The 13,446-nt window shown below is 39.4% G+C and overlaps 1 non-coding gene across 1 annotated transcript; it reads left to right on the top strand.

The window, feature by feature from the left end:
- The first annotated feature begins 11,563 nt into the window (after window positions 1-11,563).
- Window positions 11,564-11,670, top strand: LOC127099781 (small nucleolar RNA R71). The gene has a single exon (XR_007794253.1). It is a non-coding gene; the product is annotated as a small nucleolar RNA R71 (small nucleolar RNA).
- Window positions 11,671-13,446: the final 1,776 nt, after the last annotated feature.

Genomic DNA, 13,446 nt, shown 5'->3' with positions numbered 1-13,446 from the left:
TTCAGTGTTTACGTGTTCAAACACGATGTCACCTTTCTCTACATGATCCCGAAGAAGGTGGTGTCGAATTTCGATATGCTTAGTGCGAGAGTGTAGCACAGGATTTTTGGTTAGGTTAATAGCACTCGTGTTGTCACAAAATATGGGAATACGTTCCAGTTTTAGGTTAAAATCCAATAGTTGTTGCTTAATCCATAAGATTTGGGCACAGCAACTACCGGCTGCAACATATTCAGCTTCGGCGGTTGACAAAGCGACAGAAACTTGTTTCTTGCTATGCCAACTAACCAAAGAGTTTGAAAATAGATGACAAGTGCCACTTGTGCTTTTCCTATCCGATTTACAACCGGCAAAGTCGGAATCGGAAAAACCTACCAAAGAACAATCATTACCTTTGGAATACCATAGTCCGTATTTCGGAGTACCGGATAAATATCGAAGTATCCGTTTAACGGCTTTTAAATGGGATTCCTTGGGACATGATTGGTATCTTGCACACATGCAAACACTAAACATAATATCGGGACGAGAAGCAGTAAGATAAAGGAGTGAACCAATCATACCTCTATACCGTTTTACATCTACTTCCTTACCGTCTTCGTCTTTGTTCAAGTTGGTACACGTAGGCATGGGGGTGTCTATGGCCTTAGCTTTTGCCATGTCAAATCTCTTGATAAGGTCCAAACAATACTTTGTCTGGCTCACGAAAGTTCCTTCTTTGAGCTGTTTGATTTGTAGACCGAGGAAGTATGTGAGCTCCCCCATCATACTCATCTCGAACTCACCCTGCATAAGGTCAGAGAACTCTCTCACAAGTTTCATGTTAGTAGATCCAAAAATGATATCATCCACATAGATTTGCACTAGTATCAAGTGCTTTCCTTGACGTTTAATGAAGAGGGTTGTGTCAACCTTTCCTCTTGAGTAACCTTGATCTAATAGGAACTTGCTTAGTCTCTCATACCAAGCTCTAGGAGCTTGTTTGAGGCCGTACAAAGCCCTTTTTAGCTTATAAACATGATCAGGATACTCATGGGATTCGAAACCCGGAGGTTGTGCGACATACACTTCTTCATTTATGTGACCGTTAAGGAAGGCACTTTTTACATCCATTTGAAATAGCTTAAAATCCTTTGCACAAGCGAAGGCAAGGAGAAGGCGTATAGCCTCGAGTCGGGCAACCGGCGCATAAGTTTCCTCATAGTCGATGCCTTCCTCTTGGTTATACCCTTGCGCGACTAAACGCGCCTTATTACGGGTTATTACCCCGTTTTCGTCCAGCTTGTTCCTAAACACCCATCGGGTGCCGATTACTCGATGATCTCGCGGAGGAGGGACAAGGTCCCAAACCTCATTTCTGGTGAACTGATTAAGTTCCTCCTGCATTGATAAAAACCAGTGTTCATCGAGTAGGGCTTCTTTAGGGTTTTTAGGTTCCATCTGCGAAACGAAAGCGAAGTGATAACAGAAATTACTTATCTTAGACCGAGTTGTTACACCCTTTGAGATATCTCCGATAATGTTGTCGATTGGATGGTCTTTGGAAGACTTCCAAGCTTGAGGAAGATCATTGTTTGAAGGCGGATGATCTACTTCTGTTTCATCATGGTGTACATCTTTGTCCTCCTCAATTTTGATTGTGTCGGGTTGATCAATCCCCGGCTCGCCATCATTGAGGATGTCTTTGGTAGATGTACCTGCACCATGAAAAATACTATCCTTTCCGACGTTTCTCGGATTGGATTCATCAAAGGTAACATGCACCGACTCTTCTACTGTAAGTAATCGCTTGTTGTAAATTCTATATGCTTTGCTAGATTGAGAGTATCCGAGGAAGATACCTTCGTCGGCCTTGGAATCAAATTTCCCTAAGTTTTCCTTTCCATTGTTTAACACAAAGCATTTGCAACCAAAGACATGAAGGTGAGAGACATTTGGCTTTCGCCCTTTTAAAAGTTCATACGGTGTTTTGTTAAGAATGGGGCGAATGAGCACCCTATTCAAAACGTAACACGCCGTACTAATGGCGTCGGCCCAAAAATATTTTGGTAAGCCACTTTCATTGATCATTGTTCTTCCCAATTCTTCCAAAATTCGATTTTTACGCTCCACAACCCCATTTTGTTGAGGAGTGCGTGGAGCGGAGAAGTTATGATCAATGCCATGGTTACCGCAATATTCTTCAAATAGGTGATTTTCAAATTCACCTCCATGATCGCTTCTAATTGCAACAATGTTTGTGTTTAGTTTATTTTGAGAAAGCTTAGCAAATCGTTCAAAGGCGGCGAATGTGTCACTCTTACTTACTAAGAAAATAGTCCAACAAAATCGAGAAAAGTCGTCCACTATTACGAAACCGTAATAGTTTCCTCCTAGACTCTTAATCCTAGATGGCCCAAATAAATCCATATGGAGAAGCTCGAGAGGTCTCGTTGTTGAAACGATGTTTTTGGATTTAAAAGAGATCCTCGTTTGCTTCCCCTTTTGACAAGCATCACAAAGGTGATCCTTGGTGAACTTAATTTTGGGGAGACCTAGGACTAGATCTTTTGAGACTATTTTGTTAAGTAAGTCGAAATTAACATGTGCTAAACGTCGATGCCATAACCATGAATCTTCATTCATTGTTACAAGACATTTGTCACTTGTTAACGACACTTCATTTAAGTCAAGCATATAGACATTGTTCACACGAAGACCATTAAACATGCTCTTCTTATCATCAGTATGCACAATTTTGCAACAATCTTTTGAAAACGATACATTGTATCCTTTGTCGCATAACTGGCTGATGCTAAGTAGGTTATGTTTAAGACCTTCGACAAGCAATACGTCAGAAATAGTAGTGGAAGAGGGATTACCTACACTACCTTTACCAAGTATTGCTCCTCGGTTATTGTCACCATAAGTTACATATCCCTTCTTCTTAGCCACGAAGTCAATGAAGAGAGATATGTCACCTGACATATGCCTTGAGCATCCACTATCGAGAACCCATCTTCTCTCGGTAGTCTCGAGGCATTGTACCTGTGATAAGATAATTAACAAAAGGAGGTACCCAATGGCTTATTGGGTCCTGAGTGGTGAGAAGCAAATTGGTTGCATTTGGGCATCCATTGATAAATGCCTTTAGGAACTAAAAATCTCCTAAATCTACACTTAGCAATGGAATGACCCTTCTTGCAACAATAAAGACAAGAGAACTTTTCATTTTGATTACTTTTGCTATCTTCATCCTTTATAACATATTTGTACTTTTGATATGGATTAACCATACTTGTTCGAAAATTTGATTTATCAATAGCAAAAGTAATCTTGGGCTCAAGAGCCTTGTTAAGTTTGGCTTTTAGGTTCCTTACTTCACTTTGCCAAATGTAACAAGTATCACACCCAAAGTTCATCATTCTACTTTTAAGGTCCTCATAACTAGTTTTTGTGCTTTCCACTATAGAAGCCTTAAGTGCCTCAAGTTTCCTTTCGGATTCTTGAATTTTTTGTTCTAAATGAGAGAAAATTTTCTTATTTGAGGCAAGCCTTTTAAAGGCTTCTTTTGCTTCACAGTGGAGAGTTTCAAAAACAGTTTGCAGTTCATGATGAGACATACTAGAGGAATTTTCATATTTAGCATGTCGTACCTGTTTCTTCTTATTCTTTTGATGAGCGGAGAGACATAGATTTGCATTTTCATCTTCATCACTTGAGCTTTCATCATCGGAGGAGTCGCTATCGCTTTCCCAAGCAATGTATGCCCTCCTTGGCTTTGATGGTTTCTTATGTGATTTGTATGAATCTTTTTCTTTTGCCTTTTTATTCATCGGACAGTCCGGTTTGTAGTGACCCGGCTTTCCACACTTGTAGCACGACCCTCTAGTTGTTTTTCCTTTGGAGTCATCATTTTTGGAGAACCTAGATTGCTTCCGGAAGTTAACTAAGTTTTTCTCGGAATGTTGGATGCCGTTCTTTCTCACGTAACGGTTGTAGCGTTTGACGAACAGCCCCATATCTTCACTCTTGTCCTCTTCTTCTTCGTCACTCGTAGAATAATCACTTTGCTCTTTTGCTTGAGACTTTGAGGAGGAAGTCTTTAGAGCAATTGATTTCTTTTCGCTCACCTTGGCTTTGTCTTTCTTATCTTTCCTTTCATGTTGTTCCAAGCTTAATAGAACTTGTTCGTGCTCTTGTAGTTTGCCGAACAATGTTGTTAAGTCCAAAATGGTAAGATCGTTTGCCTCTTTGATGGCGGTCACTTTTGGCTGCCATTCCCTGTTAAGACATCTTAAGATTTTATTAGTAGCAACATCATTGGAAATAGGTTTACCTAGTGAATGTAATCGATTGATTAGATGAGTGAATCTCTTTTGCATGTCGGCAATGGTTTCCCCTTGCTCCATGAAAAAGAGATCAAATTCTTGCGTTAGTGTATTGATTCTAGCCAATTTAACATCGTTCGTCCCCTCATGGGCAATTTGAAGTGAATCCCACATGGCCTTAGCAGTAGGGCAATGGGATACACGATAGTATTCGTCTACCCCTAATGAGGAGATTAAGATGTTTTTGGCTTTCCAATCATAGTTGTATTTCTTTTCATCATCATCGGTCCATTGTGCTTCAGGCTTAGGCACTATTTCATTATTCTCATTGGTCATGGTTATTTCAATTGGACCATTGAGAATAACATTCCATATTTTTCTATCTATGGAATTTATGTGCACCCGCATACAGTCTTTCCAATAACTATAATTTTCACCATTGAAAACGGGAGCTCTATTATAAGCCCCTTTAGGTTCGTTAGCCATTTTCTATCAAAGTTATATTTTGAAGCACGGAATAAACCGGAGCTCCTGATACCACTTGTTAGACTATGGCACGGATCTAGAAGGGGGGGTTGAATAGATCCCAATTAAAAACTTTAGTCGGCGCTACCAATTTAAAAGAAAAATTGGTTTAAAAAATGTTTTTAGGTGCGGAAGCTGCCGAGGAAAATTAGTCTAAAACGAACCGTTATTGGAAAACCGGATATGCGTTAAGCGAATGGATTATTTGATTAGAAGAGATACAATTCACTACACACAAAGCACAATCAATTATCTAGATCACTTATTTGCAAGCCTAGTTCCAATGAGTCAAAATACCAAAGAGAAAACTTAAGGTAATTTTAGCTTAGGCAATATTACAAACACTTGGTGTGCACAAGCACTCCAAGTGATTTTTGAGTTAAGTAAGTGATACGATTTTTCCTAGTACAATATGTTATTGTACTTAGTATTCCAACAACAGTTTGCACCACTTTCTCAACTTAAATCAATGTTTGTCAGAAAATTGCTTAAACTAAAATCACTTAAATTTTAAGCTGAAAATTAACTTGTGCAGAAAATTTAAAGAAGACAGAGATTTGATGAGGCAGTTCCCCCGCCGTCCTCGCTTCGGGGTACGTCTGCCCTCAATTCTAAAATTAGAATTGAGATGATCAATAGATATAACCTGTGATGTTTAATCGTTTTTACAAGGAGTGCAGAGTATGTAAACAACAGAATTTCGCAATATGTTGAATGATACTTCTTCTCCTTTCCCCTTGATTCAAGATGAATCAAGACCTTTGATTGTTGATGTTTGACCTCCGTTTCCTGCCGCTCGTTGACGAACCTTCCGTTCTTCAATCCCTTGGCCCGGCTGATCACGAACAAGAACAATCAAACCCGGATTCTTCACTGCTCAATCACCGACCCCGCTACTAAACTGATGAAGACTTTCTCTTATCAGTTACCTTCGCTCAGCTGAATGATAATGAAGCAACCCGTCCAAAAACCCCCAAACGCAAACCGGTATTGGAGGATAAAACCCTAATGGTTTTATTCAAGAAAGAACCTGTCAAGACTTCAACTCGAACTCGATTCTTCAATCGCTACCTCGAACCTTATCACCTTCAAACTGTCACAAATTTGCATCAAAAGTTATTGTGTGCAGTTGATGAATTTTTGGACTGTTGAAGATGAAGATGATGAATCTTTGACAACTATTTCACTCTTTCTTGTTTCCTTGAACACTTGTACTCAAAAATTCAAATGTTAGTTAATAGAAGTGTTTTTGCTTCTATTTATAGTAACAGACAAAACCAAACAGACAGAACAGAAATTTAAACTTTGAAATAACTCAGAAAATTGAGTTTGCGCGCGAACGGTCGACCATAGGGTCAGCGCACGCTGACCCGTGGGGCACGCGCTGACTGCATGCGTCGACGCAAGGGATTTTTGCGCCGACCCGTGAGTTAAGCGTCGACCTTATGCGTCGACGCATAGGGTTCTTGCGCTGACTCCCACCAGTTTGGGCAGAGCCCTTGCGCCGACCCGTGGGCTTTGAGCTGACCCCTATGGTCGACTCAAAGCCATGAAATCTGCAGAAAAACTGTGGTTAGTGAATTTTATATATATGGTCATGATCACGCTTTGTTTGTATGTCTTTAATGATCATAATAGCTTTAGGATAACGTGAAAAGGATATGGTGAGTAATGTGATGCATTTGTTCGTAGACTTGCATGATGGTCTTTTGTCATCATCGAAACTTGACATCGTATGTGTATGAGACTTTGTCTTTACATACTCCCCCTTTTTGATGATGACAACCCGTATAACTCAGCGTGACGAACATCATGCAGCATTGACACATTTTGCACACTCCCCCTTTCTTTTGTATTCTAAGGCCATTTGCAGTTTGTCATTTGCAGTTTGTCAGACTGTTAGTTTGTCAGCAATGTCAGCATTTTTCTCCCCCTTTGACAACATCAAAAAGAGAGACAGAGTAATTATTCAAGGTTGCAACGATAAATTCACAGGCAGTAGTAGATACCAACGAAATAATATCACACATATATCATTTCTTAACACTAGTCATTAATTACGAATGAGAAAATACATAATGAAGTTGTGGTGCATAAACAGGCAAAACAACAACAAAATACATGCAAAAACAACAAGCAACATGTAAAGTGTATATGAATGGCTATTGTCTTAAGTGACGGTGTCCAGGATGGTAGCATACGCCTGGATTTCTGCTGGGGTCAGCCAGAGTTTCTAGATAATCAGTAACACCTTCCAGATGCCTAAGACTACCGGTGACTTGCCAGAGTCTAGGGTACGCTTTTCTCCAGCGGCTAGGTAGTCTAAATTCAATGTTTTAATATCCCAATAGGCCTTATGCTCTAATTCGTATGGTAAGTGACAGGATTTTCCATAAACTAGTTGATAAGGAGTAGTTCCTATAGGGGTTTTGAAAGCGGTTCTATAGGCCCATAATGCTTCTTGAAGCTTCTGAGACCAGTCTCTCCTAGAAATAGAAATAGTTTTCTCTAGGATTTGTTTTATCTCCCTATTAGATACTTATACTTGGCCACTAGTCTGTGGGTGGTATGGTGTTGCTACTCTATGCCTAACTCCATATTTTCTTAAAAGTTTGTCAAATATTCTCGATATAAAGTGTGATCCTCCATCGCTTATGACTAAACGTGGTGTTCCAAATCTAGGGAATATATAGTTTTTAAATAGTTTAATCACTACCCTAGTGTCGTTTGTGGGTGCAGTTATAGCTTCAATCCACTTAGACACATAGTCTACAGCTACTAAGATATACCTGTTTCCTAAGGATGGTGGGAAGGGTCCCATGAAATCTATACCCCATACGTCAAAGAGTTCTACTTCCTGAATGTTTCTTAGAGGCATTTCATCACGCCTTGAAATGTTTCTAGTGCGTTGGCATCTATCACACTTGACAATGCAAGCATATACATCACGCCACATGGTAGGCCAGAATAGGCCAGGTTGAAGAATCTTGGCGTATGTCTTAGAGGTGCTCGCATGTCCACCATAAGGTGCAGAATGACAATGCTCGATAATATTATTTACATCTTCTTCTGGAACGCAACGGTGAAAAATGCCATCTTTACCCCTTTTGAAAAGAAGCGGTTCGTCCCAATAGAAGTTTCTCACATCGTGGAAGAATTTCTTCTTGCGGTGGTAGTCAAGATCAGGGGGTACTATATCAGCAGCTAGGTAATTAACAAAGTCCGCATACCATGGTACGTTGCTTATTGCTAAGGAATTTTGGGGGGTGCTCATAAAGGTCTAGGTTATTATCTTCAATGGTTTCTACTCTAGCTATCAGTCTATCATAGGCGAAATCATCATTTATGGGTACTAGTTCAGGTTTTAGATGTTCTAGCCTAGAAAGGTGATCGGCTACTACATTTTCAGTGCCTTTTTTATCTCTTATGTCTAAATCAAACTCTTGTAGTAATAGAATCCATCGGAGTAACCTGGGCTTGGCATCTTTTTTACTTAATAGGTAACGAATGGCAGCATGATCGGTGTAAACTATAATTTTTGCTCCTACTAGATAAGATCTAAATTTGTCTATAGCGAAAACTACAGCGAGTAATTCTTTTTCAGTTGTTGCGTAGTTAAGTTGGGCAGCATCTAGGGTTCTACTGGCATAATAAATGGCATGTAATTTTTTATCTTTCCTTCGTCCTAGAACGGCTCCAACTGCATAATCACTAGCATCGCCCATTATCTCAAAAGGTTCTGACCAATCAGGTGGTTTCATAATGGGTGCAGATACTAATGCTTGCTTTAAAAGATTAAATGCGTCATTACATTTTTCATCGAAAATGAATTCAGCATTTTTCATTAAAAGTCCAGTTAAAGGTTTAGTTATTTTGGAGAAGTCCTTAATAAAACGCCGGTAGAATCCAGCGTGTCCAAGAAAGCTTCGGACTTCTCTGATGGTTTTTGGTGGTTTTAGGTTTTCTATAACTTCTATTTTAGCTTTATCTACCTCTATACCTTTTTCGGAAATATATGTCCTAAAACTATTCCTTCGGTTACCATGAAATGACACTTTTCCCAGTTTAGCACGAGGTTCACCTCCACACATCTCTCCAGGATTTTCTCAAGGTTAGAAAGACAATTGTGGAAATCAAATCCGCAAACCGAGAAATTATCCATAAACACTTCCATGATACCATCTAGGTAATCTGCAAAGATCATGCAGCGTTGGTAAGTAGCTGGGGCATTACAGAGGCCGAATGGCATTCGTCTGTAGGCAAAAGTTCCATAAGGGCATGTAAAGGTAGTTTTTTCTTGATCTTCGGGGTGGATAGGTATTTGGAAGAATCCAGAGTATCCATCTAGATAACAGAAGTAAGAGTGTCTGGGTAGACGCTCCAACATTTGGTCTATAAATGGTAAAGGGAAATGATCCTTCCTAGTTGCTTTATTTAATTTTCTATAATCTATACACATCCGCCATCCTCCTTCTAAACGTTTTGCTACATGTTTGCCTTTATCATTTTGCACGACTATGATGCCTCCCTTTTTAGGTACTACATGCACAGGGCTCACCCACTTACTATCCGAGATTTGTTAGATGATACCTGCCTCAAGTAACTTAAGAACTTCCTTTTTAACGACATCACTCATTATAGGGTTTATTCTTCTCTGATGTTCCCTAGAGGGTTTCGAATCTTCTTCGAGCGAAATCCGATGCATGCATACGGATGGGCTTATACCTTTCAGGTCAGAGATATTATATCCTAAGACTGAGGGATATCTTTGTAAAACATCTAAAAGTTGGTTCGTTTCCTCTTGGCTCAAGGTAGCACTGACTATAACTGGATGATTCATCTTTTCATCGAGGAACTCATATCTCGGGTTCTTAGGCAGTTCCTTAAGTTCTAAGGTTGGTTTCTTAGGGCATGGCATAGGATCTGGAGTAAGGGATAAACATCCGTAAAGGTTATCATCGATATAGGGTTTCTTAAAGTCATCATCTTCCCTTATGAGAGTTAATGGTAACTTAATTTTTTTTATAATTTATTTTTGTTCTAATTCTCTAACACATTCATCAATGATATCTAAGGCATAACACGAGTCTCCCATCACAGGTGCCATAAGAAATTTCGAAAGTATAAATTCTATTTTCTCGTCACCTACTTCAAATGTCAACTTTCCTTTCTTGACATCTATTATGGCTCCTGCAGTCGATAAGAATGGTCTACCTAGAAGGATTGGTATATCATTGTCCTCTTTGATGTCCATGACAACAAAATCAGTAGGGATAAATAACTGACCTATCCTAACAGGGACATCTTCTAAAATTCCTATCGGATATTTAACAGATCTATCGGCTAACTGAAGTGACATCTTAGTGGGTTGTAATTCTCCTAAGTTTAACCTCTCACAAACTGCTAAAGGAATTAGGCTCACACTAGCTCCTAAGTCTAGAAAAGCTTTTCCGATGACATGATTATCCAAAAGGCAAGGAATGGAGAAATTTCCAGGATCTTTATCTTTCTTTGCTAATTTGTCCTCGGAAATAACATTACATTCCAAAGGCTTCGGATCGTCAAGTCTACGTTTGTTGGTAAGGATGTCTTTGAGAAACTTTGTATATGAAGGTATTTGGGTGATGGCTTCTGTGAAAGGGATTTCTACATGAAGTATTTCTATAACTTTAATAAATTTTTGATATTGTTTATTGATCTGGGTTTGTTTGAGTCTTTGTGGATATGGTATAGATGGTTTATATGGCGGGGGTGGTACGTAAGTTTTATCTTTAGGTTCTTCTCCTTTTTCTCGACCTTCCCGGTTTTCAGATTCCTCTGGTTCCTTTACTTCGTCTGGGGGCTTCGTGCATTCCTTAGAAGTTTCGGGTTCACTCAATCTAGGGTTTGGTGGCTCATCATAAGCGTTCCCACTTCGTAGGGTAATGGCATTGGCTTGTCCTCTCGGATTTTGTTGAGGTTGTCCAGGGAATTGTCCTCCAGGTGTAGTCTGATGGGTTTGGTTTAAAGCTACCTGAGAGATATGGGTTTCAAGCATCTTGGTATGAGTAACTATTTGGTCAACCTTGGTTCCTAACTGAGTAATCAATTCATTAACATGAATGTTTTTATTCATGAACTCCTTGTTTTGTTGGGTTTGAGCGGTGATAAAATTTTCCATAATTTTCTCAAAGCTCGGTTTTGGTGGCATAGGTTGCATAAGTTGATTTGATCTAGGGGCCTGATAGCTAGGTCTCGGAGGTGCATTATTTTGGATAGGGTTATTGTTTTTATAGGAGAAGTTCGGGTGATTCCTCCATCCAGGGTTATAGGTATTCGAATATGGGTTCCCTTGGGTGTAGTTCACTTGCTCAGAGCGGGTTTCATTTAATAGACTGCATTCTGTAGATTGGTGTCCTTTGGTCCCACATATCTCACAATCCGACGAAACTGCGGCTACAGTATTCGGGTTTATGCACATATGCTCGACCTTAAGGGCTAATGCGTCCATTTTAGCTTGCATCATGTCTATAGAGCTTAGTTCATGCACTCCTCCTTGGGCTTCCTCTTTCTTAACTGTCGCTCGTTCGACTCCCCATGATTGATGGTTTTGAGCCATATCTTCGATGAGGGCACTAGCTTCAGGGTAAGGTTTGTTCATCAGAGCACCGCCTGCGGCAGCGTCGATGGTCATCTTTGTGTTGTAATGAAGTCCATTATAGAAGGTTTGAATGATTAACCAATTTTCTAAACCATGATGTGGGCATGCTCGTAACAACTCTTTATATCTCTCCCAACCTTCGAACAACGATTCTCCTTGGTTTTGGGTAAATCTAGTTATATGGTTTCGGAGAACGACGGTTTTACTTGGGGGAAAATATCTAGCCAGAAAACTCTTCTAAGGTTATCCCAAGTGTAACACCTCAAAATTTGCCCTCCTCTTCTTGAGACTAGTTTGACACATTGCATTTCATGCTTAGAGCATTAGGAATTGCATTTTGCATATCATATGGAAATAAGAAGGTCATCCTCCAAAGTCTTTTCAAAAGATGGAGAAGTTACATGATTCAAGCCTGGGGGTCTCTATGAATTGATTATCAACCATCTGAGGGTATGAGCTTAAATAAGGGTTTCTTGATTCTTCAAAGGTCTTGAGCATCATCTTGTTTGCAAGGATATATTACCATCATCATGGTTCTATCATCATCAAGGGTTTCATAGTTCATTCTCTAGTTCCTTTGGATTAGGGTTGTGACCTCTGGTCAACCTTAATCAATGTCATTCTTCCAACTAGGGTTTCTCAAAGAGATGAGGTATTTTATTGGGATGAGGATCACATGGTTATCATAAGGGGCTTACATGAGCTAGGGTTTCATTTTTGAGCAATTTCCCCAAGTGGTAGAGGCTCAAGTGGATCAAGGCATTTCAAGGTCATCTGAGGACCAAAAAAATCAACTGTGCAGTCAACTGAGGGCTATGAGGTGGGGAAATGAGTTGAGACACCTCAATCATGTTTAAATGGGGTTCATTCATCATTCTAAACATCCATCTTAAAGATTCAAAGGTCATGGCAAAAGTTACTAAAAATGGAAAATGACCTATAATTCAAAGTTTCCAAATTTGGCAAGTTTTTGGTCCACTTTCAACTTGACTTTTCAATATCAAAGATGTTTCAAATGGATTTTTGGTGAACATGAAAGTTGTAGATCTTTGTCTCCCTTTTCCAAAAAGTCCTTATTCATGTCCATATGATGAATGGTTAAGGAGTTATGGTCATTTGATCACAAAGTGTGCATGGAAATTCAAAATGGCATAACTTTTGATATAATGCTTCAAATTGGTTCATTCTTTTTGCAAAATGCTTCTCATGTTCAAGACATCTCAAAATGAGCTTTGCCATGCATGGGAAAAGTGTGTATGCTCATTATTTCACATATGTTCAAATTAAAGTGAATCTTCACCATTCATTTTTGGCTTAAGATACAAGCCAAATAACATTTCAATCCTAGCCCTTGGTTGTTCATGAGTGGATTGAAGCCTTAGCATGGGATGTCTCACGTGTATTATGGCCATGAAGTGTCAATTTTCATTTTTTTCAAATGGCTTCACAACTCACTAATCATGTTTAGTGAATGGCTAAATTGGTTTTCAGTGTGATTAGCATGAAGTATAAATAGCCAAACCCTAATTGTAACTGCGATAACTAACTTTTCAGATCTGAAAATTCAAGAACTCTCTCAATTTTCTCTCTCTTCGAATTTCCATTTTTCTCCACACGAACCTCAAAGATTCTTACATATTCTTGATCCTCATGCTTCACTGATCAAGAATCATCCATTATTTGGAGCTATATCTCAAGAATTCGAGCAGTGCAAGAGCAATCTCATGTTAATGGATTTTGGAAATTGAGGCGAATTGAAGAGGTTTCAACCACTTCTTTTTGCTTAAAGCTTCAAAAGAGGTGCATAGGAGAAGATCTGGAGCAGATGAGCGCGTGAGGACACGTTTTCAGAGCTCTCCAATCCAAGGTGACTTCAATTTCGATCTCTCCTTTTGTTGTTTTTAGGACATAGAACTGTAGATCTTGTTGAGTAGAGCATGGATATGTGTTTAGAATTGAAATTGAGTGAGA

The sequence above is a fragment of the Lathyrus oleraceus genome, chromosome 6 (genome assembly GCF_024323335.1).
Source record: "Lathyrus oleraceus cultivar Zhongwan6 chromosome 6, CAAS_Psat_ZW6_1.0, whole genome shotgun sequence".
Taxonomy (NCBI): Eukaryota; Viridiplantae; Streptophyta; class Magnoliopsida; order Fabales; family Fabaceae; genus Lathyrus; species Lathyrus oleraceus.
This window is presented reverse-complemented; position numbering and strand designations above follow the sequence as displayed.